The sequence below is a fragment of the Ranitomeya imitator genome, chromosome 4 (genome assembly GCF_032444005.1).
Source record: "Ranitomeya imitator isolate aRanImi1 chromosome 4, aRanImi1.pri, whole genome shotgun sequence".
In the NCBI taxonomy this organism is placed as follows: Eukaryota; Metazoa; Chordata; class Amphibia; order Anura; family Dendrobatidae; genus Ranitomeya; species Ranitomeya imitator.
Genome location: NC_091285.1, coordinates 481502179 through 481518412, shown reverse-complemented (window position 1 = coordinate 481518412; position 16234 = coordinate 481502179). Strand labels below are relative to the sequence as shown.

At 47.1% G+C, this 16234-nt stretch overlaps 1 long non-coding RNA gene across 1 annotated transcript; it reads right to left on the bottom strand.

Annotated features, from left to right (window-relative positions):
• Window positions 1-14091: 14091 nt before the first annotated feature.
• On the bottom strand, window positions 14092-14830 carry LOC138674217 (uncharacterized). Its single transcript, XR_011320535.1, has 4 exons — window positions 14812-14830; window positions 14472-14558; window positions 14249-14389; window positions 14092-14163 (listed from the first exon to the last, which is right to left on the bottom strand). It is a non-coding gene; the product is annotated as an uncharacterized lncRNA (long non-coding RNA).
• Window positions 14831-16234: the final 1404 nt, after the last annotated feature.

Below are 16234 nucleotides of genomic sequence, written 5' to 3'. Positions count from 1 at the left end.
GCCCCAAATGTGTCCGGCATCCTGCCCCAAATGTGTCCACATCCTGCCCCAAATGTGTCCAGCATCCTGCCCCAAATGTGTCCAGCATCCTGCCCAAATGTGTCCAGCATCCTGCCCAAATGTGTCCAGCATCCTGCCTCAAATGTGTCCAGCATCCTGCCCCAAATGTGTCCAGCATCCTGCCCCAAATGTGTCCAGCATCCTGCCCCAAATGTGTCCAGCATCCTGCCCCAAATGTGTCCAGCATCTTGCCCCAAATGTGTCCAGCATCTTGCCCCAAATGTGTCCAGCATCCTGCCCCAAATGTGTCCAGCATCCTGCCCCCAGTGTGTCCAGCATTTTGCCCCAAAATGTCCAGCATGTTGCCCCCAGTGTCTCCAGCCTATTGTCCCCAGTGTGTTCAGCATATTGCCCCCAGTGTGTCCAGCATGTTGCCCCCAATGTCTCCAGCTTATTGCCCCCAATGTGTTCAGCATATTGCCTCAGTGTGTCCAGCATATTACCCCCAGTGTGTCCAGCAATCTGCCCCAGTATGTCCAGCATATTGCCCCAGTGTGTCCAGCAATCTGCCCCAGTGTCTGACTCCAGCATATTGTCCCCAGTGTGTCCAGCATTTTGCCCCCAAAATGTCCAGCATGTTGCCCCCAGTGTCTCCAGCTTATTGCCCCCAGTGTGTCCAGCATGTTGCCCCCAATGTGTCCAGCATATTGCCTCAGTGTGTCCAGCATATTACCCCCAGTATGTCCAGCAATCTGCCCCAGTATGTCCAGCATATTGCCCCAGTGTGTCCAGCAATCTGCCCCAGTGTCTGACTCCAGCATATTGCCCCCAGTGTGTCCAGCAATCTGCCCCAGTGTCTGACTCCAGCATATTGCCCCAAGTGTGTCCAGCAATCTGCCCCAGTGTCTCCAGCATTGCCCCCACTGTGTCTAGCAATCTGCCCCAGTGTCTCCAGCATTGCCCCCAGTGTGTCCAGCAATCTGCCCCCATTGTGTCCAGCAATGTGCCCCATTGTGTCCAGCAATCTGCCCCAGTGTGTTCAGCATATTGCCCCGGGCTCCCCGGATTGCCGTTCGCAAAAAAAACAAAAAAAAGAGTTCTCCTCACCTGACCGGCACTCCAGCGGCAACCTTCCTCCAGCAGCGCGGACTCACCGGCGACTGACAATGACGTCAGACGCCGGCGAAGTGTGCACTGCGCCTGCAGCCAACTTCAGCTGCCAGCCACCAATTCGCTGGTGGCTGTTGTTAACTATTGACGTGCGGGCGTCAGGACTGCGACTCAGAGACAACTGAATTCCCACCGACAACCACTGGAGGGAACCCAAGAGCAGAATTCACAACAGTACCCTCCCCCTTGAGGAGGGGTCACCGAACCCTCACCAGGGCCCCCAGGACGATCAGGATGAGTCAGATGAAAGGCACGGACCAAATCAGCAGCATGGACATCAGAGGCAAAAACCCAAGAATTATCTTCCCGGCCATAACCCTTCCATTTGACCAGGTACTGAAGCTTCCGCCTCGAAAAACGGGAATCCAAAATCTTCTCAACAACATATTCCAACTCCCCATCAACCAACACAGGGGCCGGAGGATCAACAGAGGGAACAACGGGATCCACATATTTCCGCAACAAAGATCTATGGAAGATATTACGGATAGCAAAAGAGGCCGGAAGCGCCAGTCGAAAAGACACCGGATTAATAATCTCAGAAATCCTAATAGGACCAATAAACCGAGGCTTAAACTTAGGAGAAGAAACCTTCATAGGAACATGACGGGAAGACAACCAGACCAGATCCCCAACCCCAAGCCGGGAACCAACACACCGACGACGATTAGCAAAACGTTGAGCCTCCTCTTGAGACAACACCAAATTGTCCACCACATGAGCCCAAATCTGCTGCAACCTGTCCACCACAGAATCCACACCAGGACAGTCAGAAGGCTCAACCTGCCCAGAAGAAAAACGAGGATGAAAACCAAAATTACAAAAGAAAGGCGAAACCAAGGTAGCCGAACTAGCCCGATTATTAAGGGCAAACTCGGCCAATGGCAAGAAAACCACCCAATCATCCTGATCAGCAGACACAAAGCATCTCAAATAAGTCTCCAAAGTCTGATTAGTTCGCTCGGTCTGGCCATTTGTCTGAGGATGAAATGCAGAAGAAAAAGACAAATCAATGCCCAGTCTAGCACAAAAGGCCCGCCAAAACCTAGAAACAAACTGGGAACCTCTGTCGGACACAATATCCTCCGGAATACCATGCAAACGAACCACATGCTGAAAAAACAACGGAACCAAATCTGAAGAGGAAGGCAATTTAGGCAAAGGCACCAAATGAACCATCTTAGAGAACCGGTCACAAACAACCCAGATAACAGACATCTTCTGGGAGACCAGAAGATCAGAAATAAAATCCATCGAAATATGCGTCCAGGGCCTCTCAGGGACTGGCAATGGCAAAAGCAACCCACTAGCACAGGAACAACAAGGCTTGGCCCGCGCACAAGTCCCACAGGACTGCACAAAAGAACGCACATCACGCGACAATGAAGGCCACCAAAAGGACCTACCAACCAAATCTCTGGTACCAAAAATACCAGGATGACCAGCCAACACGGAACAGTGAAACTCAGAAATCATTCTACTAGTCCATCTGTCAGGAACAAACAGTTTCCCCACAGGACAGCGGTCAGTAGGGTTGAGCGACTTTTACTTTTATAGGATCGGGTCGGGTTTCACGAAACCCGACTTTCTCAAAAGTCGGGTCGAGTGAAATCGGCCGATCCTATAGAAAAGTCGGGGTCGGCCGAAACACGAAACCCAATGCAGTGCAATGGGATACTATGGTTCCCAGGGTCTGAAGGAGCGGAAACTCTCCTTCAGGCCCTGGGATCCATATTTAAGTGTAAAATAAAGAATTAAAATAAAAAAAATATATATATAAAAAATTATATACCTAATAGGAATATACTCACCATCGGACGTGCCCTGCTTCTTTCCGGCAGCCTTCCTTCCTAAGAATCAGCGCTTGAATGACCTTCGGTGACGTCGCGGCTTGTGATTGGTCGCGTGAGCGGTCACATGGGCGGTCGCGCGACCAATCACAAGCCGCGACGTCATCTAAGGTCCTTCACGCGCTGATTCTAAGGAAGGAAGGCTGCCGGTTAGTACCAGGGCGCGTCAGAGGGTGAGTATAGCAATATTTTTTATTTTAATTCTTTATTTTACACTTAAATATGGATTCCGATACCGATTTCCGATATTGCAAACATATCGGAACTCGGTATCGGAATTCCGATACCAGATTCAGAAGATCGCCGACCTCATGGCCGACCCCACACAGGGGTCGGGTCGGGTTTCATGAAACCCGACTTTGCCAAAAGTCGGCGACTTCTGAAAATGGCCAACCCATTTCGCTCAACCCTAGCAGTCAGGTTTGTCAGCCTGAAATTCCTGAAGAACCCGTCGTAAATCAGGGGAAATGGCAGAAAGGACCACCCCCTCTTTCAGAATACCGACCGGCTCTAAGACCTCAGGAGAATCAGGCAAAAAACTCCTAGAGAGGGCATCAGCCTTAATATTCTTAGAACCCGGAAGGTACGAGACCACGAAATCAAAACAGGAAAAAAAACAAGGACCATCGAGCCTGTCTAGGATTCAGCCGTTTAGCAGACTCGAGGTAAATCAAATTCTTATGATCGGTCAAGACCACAATATGGTTTTGGCTCCCTCAAGCCAATGTCGCCACTCTTCAAACGCCCACTTCATAGCCAACAACTCCCGATTGCCGACATCATAATTGCGTTCAGCAGGCGAAAACTTACGGGAAAAGAAGGCACACGGTTTCATTAAGGAACCAACAGGATCCCTCTGAGACAAAACGGCCCCTGCCCCAATCTCAGAAGTGTCAACCTCAAACTGAAACGAAAGAGAAACATCCGGTTGGCGCAACACCGGAGCAGAAGTAAATCGACGTTTAAGCTCCTGAAAGGCAGAGACAGCCGCAGAGGACCAATTTGCCACATCAGCGCCTTTCTTCGTCAAATCGGTCAAGGGTTTAACCACGCTGGAAAAATTAGCAATGAAACGGCAATAAAAATTTGCAAAACCCAAAAATTTCTGAATGCTCTTCACGGATGTGGGCTGAATCCAATCATGAATGGCCTGAACCTTAACCGGATCCATCTCTATAGACGAGGGAGAAAAAATAAAGCCCAAAAAAGAAACCTTCTGCACCCCAAAGAGACACTTAGACCCTTTCACAAACAAAGCATTGTCACGGAGGATCTGAAATACCATCCTGACCTGTTGCACATGAGACTCCCACTCATCGGAAAATATCAAAATATCGTCCAAATATACAATCAAGAATTTATCAAGATAAGTCCGGAAGATATCATGCATGAAGGACTGAAAAACAGATGGAGCATTAGAGAGTCCGAATGGCAATTCACAAGGTATTCAAAATGGCCTTCGGGCGTGTTAAACGCAGTTTTCCATTCATCACCCTGCTTAATACGAACAAGATTATATGCCCCTCGAAGGTCAATTTTTGTAAACCAACTAGCTCCCTTAATCCTAGCAAACAAATCGGAAAGCAAAGGTACAGGGTATTGAAACTTGACCGTGATTTTATTCAAGAGGCGATAATTTATACAGGGTCTCAAGGAACCATCTTTTTTTAGCAACAAAAAAGAACCCCGCTCCCAACGGTGAAGAAGATGGTCGAATATGCCCTTTCTCCAAAGACTACTTACTATAGCTCTGCATGGCGGTATGTTCAGGCACAGACAGGTTGAAAAGTTGACCCTTAGGAAACTTACAGCCTGGAAGCAAGTCAATAGCACAATCGCAGTCCCTGTGCGGTGGAAGGAAACTGGACTTGGGCTCATCGAATACATCCTGAAAATCAGACAAAAACTCTGGAATTTCAGAAGAGGAAGAAGAGGAGATTGACATCAAAGGAACATCATTATGAACCCCCTGACAACCCCAACTAGTCACAGACATGGACTTCCAATCCAACACAGGGTTATGTACCTGCAACCACGGAAAACTCAGCACGATAGCATCATGCAAGTTATGCAACACCAGAAATCGACAATCTTCCTGATGGGCTGGCGCCATGCGCATGGTCACCTGTGTCCAAAACTGGGGCTTATTTTTAGCCAAGGGTGTCGCATCAATGCCCCTTAAAGGAATAAGGTTCTGCAAAGGCTGCAAGGGAAAACCACAACGCTTGGCAAACTCAAAGTCCATTGAATTCAAGGCGGCGCCTGAATCCACAAACGCCATGACAGAAAATGATGACAAAGAGCAGATCAAGGACACAGATAACAAAAATTTAGGTTGTACAGTACTGATGGTAATTGAACTGGCGATCCTCTTTATCCGCTTAGGGCAGACAGAAATGACATGAGAAGCATCACCACAATAATAACACAACCTATTTTTACGTCTGAAACCTTGTTGTTCCGTCCTAGACAGAATTCTATCACACTGCATAGGCTCAGGAATTTGCTCTGAGGATAACGCCACAGCGCGCACAGTTCTGCGCTCTCGCAAGCGTCGGTCAATCTGAATGGCCAGAGACATAGAATCACTCAGACCGGAAGGCATGGGAAACCCCACCATAACATCTTTAACGGATTCAGAAAGCCCCCTTCTGAAAATAGCCGCCAAAGCATCATTATTCCATTTAGTCAACACAGACCATTTTCTGAATTTCTGACAATACAATTCTGCCGCCTCTTGACCCTGAGACAGGGCCAACAAAGTCTTCTCAGCTTGATCCACAGAATTAGGTTCATCATATAATAATCCCAAAGCCAGAAAAAAGGAGTCAATATTAAGCAAAGCCGGATTCCCATATTCCAGGGAAAACGCCCAATCCTGTGGGTCGCTGTTGTGAATTCTGTTGTCGGGCTCCCTCCTGTGGTCGTGAATGGTACTTCGGTGGGTTCTGTCCGTGGACTCCCTCTGGTGGCTGTGAGTGGAGCTGCTGCTTCTGAGGTTCCTTACACAGGTGACGTGGTTTATCCTTTGGCTGGCTGCTCTATTTAACTCCACTTAGATCGTTACTCCATGCCAGCTGTCAATGTTTCTGCATTGGTTCAGTTCACTCCTGGATCTTTCTGGTGACCTGTCTACTCCAGCAGAAGCTAAGTTCCTGATAGTATCTAATTTGTTCATTGTTTTCTTGTCCAGCTGGATATCATGCTTTTGTCTTGCTAGCTGGAAGCTCTGGGATGCAGAGTGGCATCTCCGCACCGTTAGTCGGTGCGGAGGTCTTTTTTGCACACTCTGCGTGGTCTTTTGTAGGTTTTTGTGCTGATCGCAAAGCTACCTTTCCTATCCTCTGTCTATTTAGTAAGTCTGGCCTCCCTTTGCTGAAACCTGTTTCATTTCTGCGTTTGTGACTTTCATCTTTACTCACAGTCAATATATGTGGGGGGCTTCCTTTACCTTAGGGGAATTTCTCTGAGGCAAGGTAGGCTTTATTTTCTATCTCTAGGGCTAGCTAGCTCTTAGGCTGTGACGAGGCGCCTAGGTAGAGTCAGGAGTGCTCCACGGCTATTTCTAGTGTGTGTGATAGGATTAGGGATTGCGGTCAGCAGAGCTCTCACATCCCAGAGCTTGTCCTGTATGAGTTTTAACTATCAGGTCATTCCGGGTGCTCCTAACCACCAGGTCATAACAGTACAGCTGGCCCAAAGTATTAATGCATCTCAATAGAGGGATAAGAGAAGCTCTGAGACCATTTTTTTTTCTTTGCACTGTGTTTTGTCTTTCTTTTCCCCTAAACCTTTGGGTGGTTCAGGACACAGGTGTAGATATGGACATTCAAGGTGTGTCCTCTTGTATGGATCATCTCACTGTAAGGGTACAAAACATTCAAGATTTTGTGGTTCAGAATCCGATGTTAGAGCCTAGAATTCCTATTCCACGCAGCAGGGAGATCACGATTTTTACCTGCTGAATGGAATCACCAGAGGATCGAGGTCTCAGAGCAAAAAACAGTTTACAGTTGTTTTTAAAACTCAAAAATTTGGACCTGTCACCAGAAAACAAATCAGGAGTAGGAATCTTCGGTTCTAAAGCAGGAGTCTGAACAATATAATCAGAAATACCCTGCACCCTATCAGCAAGCTGGTCTACACGAGAAGTTAATTCCTGAACATTCATGCTTGCACCAGGCTCCTCAGCCACCCAGATATTAAGAGGGAAGAAAACACAAAACAGACTGGAGAAAAAAAAATGGCTCAAGACCTTTCTTCCCTTCTTCTGAGATGCATTTAACTCATTGTGGGCCAGTTGTACTGTTATGATCCAGTGACCTTGGAGCAGCATGAGAACTTTCACTGGAGAAGGTGGTCACTATATTGACCGCAATCCTGAACTTAACACCGCAACTAGAAGTAGCCGTGGAGTGTACCTAACAATCCTAGACACCTCGTCACAGCTGGAGGAATAAATACCCCTAAAGATGGAAATAGGAATACTATCTTGCCTCAGAGCAGATCCCCAAAGGATAGACAGCCCCCCACAAATTTTGGTGGTGAGTCGGAGAGGAAAAAACATACACAAGCAGAAAAATAGGATTTAGCACAGGAGGCCACTCTAGCAAAATAGGACAGGATAGGACAGAGTTCTGTGCGGTCAGTATTAAAACCCTTCAAAAATATCCACAGCAGAATATACAAAAACTTCCTACATCTAACTAAAGATGTAGGAGCGTATATCTGCAACTCCAGCGAATCCTACAATCAGAGCAGGAATACAAACAAAAACAAGCACACAGCAGTGTGCCACAGACACAAAAACCAAACACTTATCTTTGCTGAATTTGGCAGCTAAGCAGGAGAAGCCAGAAAGTGATCCAACACTTCACAAGGAACATTGACAACTGGCAAGGGCTAGTGAATCCTGCACACCTAAATATCCCAGTCAGAATTGTAATCAGCAGATACACCCGGCCAGGACTGCGACTCAGAGACAACTGCATTCCCACCTATAACCACTGGATGGAACCCAAGAGCAGAATTCACAACACCACAGCCACCCCAGAAAAGGTGCAACTTTATTAGAATAAAGTCCTTTAGTTGAGAGAATGACACAGACTCCTTTGATGAATCTAAATTAAACCATACTCACGACATTGCTCAGTCCAATAGAAGCCAATGTTCCCTGTGACAAAATTAAAATAATAAAATTTTTCCTTGTCCGCCGAGAAGATAATCCATTTGTACCGCGACGGGTCTAGTTCTGCTACATCTAGATGGCACATTGCATTGTTGCATGATGCAACTATACAGCCTGCCTGCCAGCAGAGACACTGAGCAGCGAGTGCTACCACTGCTCAGTATGTAACAGTGAACTCTTATGACCCGACTGACGTCCCGCGAGCAGGAGAAAATTCTCATGCTCGTGGTGCCGTCAGAAAGGTCTTGGAGGTTCACACCCAATTAACTCAGTTCAACTCACTGATATTATCAGAGTGATGTGCGTTATACGCTGACCCCGGCAACGGAGGAGATGGAGAAATTCATTTCTCCTCCTCCTCCACAGCTGTGCTCTGATCCTCTCTGTGCGAGAGGCTCGGAGCACAGACACATGATCCTCGGCTCCCACTCGCAGCAGAGCAGGAGCCGAGATCATTAGCATATCGTATCCGATGCTCTCACATCAGATGCCATACGCGCGTCTGACCCCGGCCTTAAAGGACTTTATTCTGGGTGCGTTTTTTAAATACAATATGACTATAGGGTTAGTAATGGGGGCGTCTTATAGATGCCTCTCCATTACTAACCTCTGTGCTTGATGTCACCTGACAATACAAAGGTGACGTCGACCCCTCAACTATCATCACACTTGCCACCGCACCAGACCAAGTGGAAAGAGCGAGGCTAAGTGCCAGATTTGGCGCAACTTATGGATGCACCATTTCTGGGGCAGCTGCTGAGAGCTGATGTTTTTAGACTGGGAGAGTCCAGTGTTCATGGCCCCTTCTTAGGCTATTAATATCAGCCCACAGCTGTCTGCCTAGCCTTTGCTGGTTATAAAATATAGGGGGAACCTACGTCATTTTTTGGGGGGTCCCCCATTTTAATGACCAGGAAAGATTAATTATACAGCTGTGAGCTGATATTAATAGCCTGGGAACCTTTATGAATATTGTCTCTTTCCCAGAGTATTAACATCAGCTCCCAGCCATCGACTTTCCCTTTGCTTTTGCCTCCCATTGAAGGGTATGTTTGTCAAACCATTCGGCGAGCATGTTCATCGGGACGTTCACTGATCCAAACCGAACCTTGAAAGATAGATAGAGACAGAAGCATTTAGAATGAAAATTAATTTGTGTTTTGGACCATCCTTTTAGGCTACATTCCAATGATGAGTTATTTGCAAGTTTTTGATGCTGCATATTATCTGCAGCATTTCAGCACCTACTATGTAAGGCTAAGTTCACCCTTGCATTTGGCTGGTCTGCGTATGGCTGTGTACTTCCTCCTTTAAGCTCCGCTTAAACTCCGCCTACTTCTGCATGCGTCATGCATCGTCCTGCGTACCTATCTTTAACATTGGGTATGCAGGGACATGCGTTGTTTGTGGATGCATCCGCATGCGGCGTTTTGATGTGCCCGCCGACCACACAGGAACATTTCCGTACGGTTGGCGGGCATGTCAAAGCGCCGCATGTGGACACATCCGCATACAACGCATGTCCCTGCGTATCCAATGTTAAAGATAGGTACTCAGACAAGCTAAATGCAAGTGTGAAACCAGACTAAGGCCATGTTCACTCGTTCCTGATTTCCCTGCTGTTTTTTCTGCACTAAAAACCGCAGCTCTTGGCAGAAAACGCAGGTGTGTTTTTTGGTGCGTTTTTTGATGCGTTTTTTGATGCGGTTTTTAGTGCGGTTTTTTATGCAGTTTTCTCTGCAGAGTCTGTGTGTTTTCTAGGAAGTTTTTTTAGGGTTAAAATGGCTGAAAATACCCTAACCCTACCCCTACCCCTAACCCTACCCCTAACCCTACCCCTAACCCTAACCCTAACCCTACCCCTAACCCTAACCCTACCCCTAACTGTAGTGGGGGGAAAAAAAAATAAATTCTTCATTTTATTATTGTTACTACCTATGGGGGTGATAAAGGGGGGGGGTCATTTATTTTCATTCATTTCATTTTTTTATTTTGATCACTGTGAGGTTATCACAGTGATCAAAATGTGCCTGGAACGAATCTGCGCATGCGCCCGCCATTTTAGAAGATGGCGGCGCCCAGGGAGAAGACGGACGGACGGACACCGGGAGGCCCGGTAAGTATAAGGGGGGAGATGAGGGCACGGGGGGGGGGGGCGTCGGAGCACGGGGGTGGCATCGGAGCATGGGGGGGTGGGATTGGAGCACGGGGGGGCAGCCACACTCCGCCCACGCACTTCCTGCTGCAGCGGTTCTGCACCACAAACCGCAGAAAACCCGCAGATATTTTTTTCGTCTGCGGGTTTTACTGCGGGTTTGACCCTCACAATGGAGGTCAATGGGTGCAGAACCACTGCAGTTCCGCACAAAGAAGTGACATGGTCCTTCTTTTTTACCGCAGCTATTCAGCGCGGCTTTTTTAGTGAATTTCCGCATCATGTGCACAGCGGTTCCTGTTTTCCGTAGGGTACATTGTACTGTACCCTGCATGGAAAACAGCTGTGGACCCGCAGCGGCAAAATCGCGGCGGTTCCGCAGTAAAAACCGCATTGTGTGAACATGGCCTAAATTAGGTTACTTGTGTTTTTTTTCATTTGAGTTTTTAATGCTGCAATTTTTGTCTTTTTTTGGAATGTCATGTTTCAAACAAAGTTTTTAAACTCATCGTGGGCACACAACCGTAGGCCACATTCACACGATCAGTATTTGGTCAGTATTGTACATCAGTATGTGTAAGCCAAAACAAGGAATGAACAAAAATATAGAAGCGATGACCTGTTTCTATTATACTTTTCCTCTGATTGTTCCATTCCTGATTTTGGCTTACAAATACTGATGTAAAACACTAACCAAATACTGAATGTGTAAACATCGTCTTAGGGTACCGTCACACAGTGCAATTATGATCGCTACGACGGCACGATTTGTGACGTTCGAGCGATATAGGTACGATATCGCAGTGTGTGACACGCTCCTGCGATCCGGGACCCCGCTGTGAATCGTACGTCGTAGCACATCGTTTGAAACTTTCTTTCGTCGTCTAGTGTCCCGCTGTGGCGGCATGATCGCATAGTGTAACAAAGGTGTGCACGATATTGTATACGATGTAAAGGGCGGAGGAGTTGGCTACGTAGGAGCGCTGAATTCTCCACCTCCCAAGTGCTGATTGGGCGGTACAATACTGTGCGCTCATTCGACAAAGGACTATTGTTCCCAGCGGATAAAACCGGAGCTCTCGAGCGCGCTATTCATTTCTCTCTGTAGCACGTGCTGTAAACAGAACTCCTAAATTCGCTGGATTTCCTGGACTTTTCTTCTACTACTAGACTTTTTCCGCAAAAGGTATGTATAACGCTTCAGCGTAGCATATGTTGCGCTTCAACGTGGATAAACGCTGTAGCGTGGTCGATTGTTCCTTTATGGAGAGTAGGGTAGGCCTGAGAACCTCAGGTACACAGCTGTAGCGTGGCCCAATTAATTCTTTTACAGATCGAGATGGTTGACTGCTCCATTTAATACCAGTAGTAAAATATATAGTTATTAGATCAATGGTCAGAACATTGTTTTGTAAGCACGTGTATTTATTGTACGTTTGATTTCTTTTTAGGAACTATGCTCACTTCCGATGAGAGTTCTGTTGTTGCTGCTGCCCTGGTGTTTCAGGCAGCACGTCTCCAAGAGGAGAGACGTCCTAAACGAAAACGTCGCATGTGGACCCGGAGCTGGCTGCAGAAAAGATCCTCATTGTCACACATGGGTCTCATAAGAGAGTTACGTGACAATAACCCTCATGATTTCAGAAACTACCTTCGGATGTCGGAGGAATCCTTCAAAATAATACTGTCTGCTGTTACGCCACTCATACAAAGGTGTGATACGCCGATGCGTGCAGCCGTGCCCGTGGATGAAAGGTTGGCGGTGACACTGCGGTTCCTGGCAACAGGAAGGTCTCTTCAGGATTTGCAGTTTTCCGCTGCTGTTTCCAGACCTTTCCTGAGCGTTGTGATTCCGGAGACATGCGAGGCCATTGTGCGCAGCTTAAGGCATTATATGGAGGTACTACTATATTTTATTGGCTGCTGTGTTATGTCGATATATTATACTAGCTATTTAACCCGTTCTACGCCCTGTTTACGCGCATTTCTATTGGTATATGTTCTACATCCTATCATGTGCTGCTCCCATCCTGCGTCCCCATTCAGACATGTGCTGCTGTGATCCTGCGCCTCCATTCTGACATGAGCTGCTACCATTTTGCGGCTCCATTCTGATATGTGCTGCTCCAACCCTGCGCCACCCTTCTTTTATTTGATGCTCCCAACCTAATTTTATTGATTATATAATTTAGATATATTGTTTAGCACCCCCTCTGAGTCACCGAAGCCATCTGATAAAATGGCTGCCTTCATACTCAGCGTTGTTGACTTTGTTATACCCATACTGCGCCTCATTCACTGTAGGATGTCCACATGAGAGTGTATGTGCATAATATATTTGACCTAATTTGTACATGTTTCCTTCTCATCTTGCAGTTTCCCAAGACGGCGGATGAGTGGAAGAGGATTGCTTCCGATTTTGTACAGCTGTGGCAGTTTCCAAACTGAGGTGGTGCATTAGATGGAAAGCATGTGCGCATCACGCAACCAGCCAACTCTGGATCCTTCTTTTTCAACTACAAAGGATATTTCAGTGTGATCCTCATGGCCCTTGTCAATGCGAACTATGAGTTTGTCGATGTAGATGTTGGCATGAATGGTCGAGTCTCCGACGGTGGTGTTTTTGAACACACTTCATTTGGGGAAAGCTTGAGGAACAATGAACTGCTGTTGCCACTAAATGAAGACACAAAAGCAAACCTAAATTTTGTCTTCATCGCTGATGAAGCTTTCCCTCTTCATCCACATTTGCTGAAGCCATTTGCACAGAGAACACTCACACCGGAGCGCAGAATATTTAATTACCGGTTGTCGAGGGCCCGTCGTGTGGTTGAAAATGCCTTTGGGATTATGGCAAATCGGTTTAGAGTGTTCCACACAGCTATCAACTTGAAGCTGCCGTCTATAGACTTTGTGGTTTTGGCATGCTGTGTGCTCCATAATTTCCTGAGACGTCATGATACAAGCTCCTATTCTCCTCCTTCGTTTATTGATGCAGTGGACGCAAGAACCGGAGATATTGTGCCCGGGGAATGGCGTACACAACCTGATAATTTTACAGCTCTTCAAGCACTTGGATCTGGCAGGCAGGCAGACGATGCAAGGGACTGTCGCGAAAAATACTGTCAGTACTTTAATGGTTCTGGAGCTGTACCCTGGCAGGATCGCGCCGTATAAAAAAAAAATTTTTTTTGCTTTGCTGTCATATAAACCTCTCTAACTTAAAGTAAATGTGATGCCTATTAAATGGTGCTGTTAACCCTTATAGCTTGGTAAACATTAAAGAAAGAATGCGAAGATTTTTGTTTTTTTTGGTAACAATTTCTTGGTTTAAAATTAATTAACAACTAAATATAACATAACCAAAAAAAAAAAAATTATCTCCTTCCACGGCCCAAGAGGTGTCGCAGCGTCACGCCCTGCTGCTCTACTTGAGCCTGGAGGAGCGCTGCTGTCTGCTGCAGGAGCGCTGCTGTCCGCTCCAGGCGCAATTGTCTCACCAGGAGCTCTCTTACGGTGGGCGGTTCTGTGGATAGAAGAGGTTGGAGAACCAACGTTGAATCCGCTGAAAATACATCTCGACCTCTGTGGCAGGACCAAATTTTGTGTGTTGTAAATTTCTATTTGGTCTGGCACCACAGGGCAATGTTAATTTTATTAAATTTTACAGTTTTAGTTGTCTATTGTGACATCCAGCAGAAAACCACTCGTATTATGTTGATACTTACGGAGAAGGGACGCCGGTTCCTCATTGTCAGAACCAGAGGTGCTAATTTCCCATCCCAGCGATCTTGACAGTGCTGCAGCACCGAAAAGGAAATAATAACAGATCTGGTTAACTATGGAACACGCCGTTGGGAAGCGCTCGCTGTTTTGGTCACTTACGTATGTTAGCTTCTGGGGAGAATGGCGCCGACCCGGGGGAGGAAGAGGAGTGTCGGAAGGGAGGTGTTGAGGGTGGTGTAGGGGTGCGAGGCCGTCTGCTGTCTGGTGGAGGCGTGGTAGGCCGCTGTGTCATTACTGCGTCTGTAATGTATTCAAATATTACCGCTACCCTCTTATGTCCCGTATGCAGTTGAAAAACTGTAATCAATTATTGTTAACTTACGTGACGTCCCGGGCTCTGGGCTCCCGCTGGTGGTGGATGCTGTGGTGCTTCTGGCAATGGCAGGTACCTGTTGCCGCCGCTGTCTCTCTACACATAAAGTTAACAAACGCAATCTTTAAATACACATGTAGAGTGCTGCAGATCAAAGCTAACAATATACTGAAACATAAAATTTATATAACACTTCACAGGGGTGCGAGGGTGCATGGTCGCAACAGATGGTGGAGGCGTGTTAGGCCGCTGGGTCATTGCTGCGTCTGTAATGTCTTCAAATATTTCATCTACCCTGTTATGTCCCGTGTGATGTTAAAAAAAATGCAATCAATGATTGTGAACTTACGTGATGTCCCGGACTGTGGGCTGCCACTGGTGTCTGAAGATGGGGTACTGGTGGCAATGGTGGGTCTCACTTGCCGCCGCCGCTGTCTCTCTACACCTAAAGTAAAGAATCACAATGTTTACACACAAATGTTGAGTGCTGCAGATCAAAGCTTACAATATACTGAAACATAAAATAGAGATCACACTTTACAGGGGTGCGATACTCTGACATGTCTGTGGGCTCTGGTGTTCAATGGTCTTCCTGTCTTTGGAAAACGTATCATTTCATCAGTAGGCCACCCTCCTCCGATAATATTTTTGGTCAATTGAGAAACTAAAAATTACGGACATCTTAATAATTTCAAGATGGTGGTTGAGATTAGGGAACCCGACAAGTTTTCTCACGGACAACGCATATTCTGCTTGGAAAATAACTAAATTTTTAAAAAACGGGGCATGTGTTTTAATGCATTTGAGGTGAAGTTGGCAACCATGAGCGCAAGCCTCCCTCACAAACCCCCCCCCTCCTGACAGCGTGCATCTCCCAATCCCCCCATACTAGTACTTGCCTCGCCTTGCCTCCGCACGCAACTCAGCAAACATTTGTGGCGTTTTATAGCGGAGGTCAGCCCATTTTTTACGCAGTTGAAGCTGACTGCGGCAGACGCCAAACCTCCTCTCCATCATTCTGGCTACGTGGCCAAGCACTTCCCGCTTGTGGATGTGTGGGTGGGCAGGGCGGCTTTCCTGACCCTCATAATCCAGGGCATCCATCTGACTAATAAAAAAAAGGAGCTCTGGCTGCCCCAGAGGAGCAGAACGCAATCTCGCCGCCATTTTAGATGGAATGACCCTGAACAGCAACGCCCACAGGAGGAGCTTGACTACGCCGTCCTGCCGCCAGATCGGCTTCGCAATAGCGTTGCAGTTTATGGACAGCGTCACATTTGTGACGCATGAGCGGTACGGAATGAACGCACAGAGTAAAAGCCGTTCGAAGGATGGTTATATAACGCCGGAGCGTCACGTAATGTACGCTCGTGGTCTATGACGGCGTGATGACGTTACAGCGTTCCGGCGTGCCTGCGCTAGCTTGTTTTGGATCCCTGACATCCTGATAATGGCTGCCAGTCGCCGTGATCCTCCTATGGGCATCCCAGAGCTCAAGTTCCTTATTGGAACAATGGATAGGATGCAGTATGAAACAACAGGGCTGGTGCTGCACCGCAACCAGCACAAGGACGAAGTTGTCCGTGTGGTGTCTGAGGGCCTCAGGAAGCAGTTTGGGATAACTCGCAGTAAGGCCCAGATTGTGAAAAAATGGGGCGATCTGAAGTCCAAAAGCCCAGAGCGCCTGCAGGAGCTTCGCAAGGAGATTCGCAGAGGTCAGTACGCAGGTACCCAAAATTTGGGCACGCAGAAGGGTTAATTGGGTGATTCAT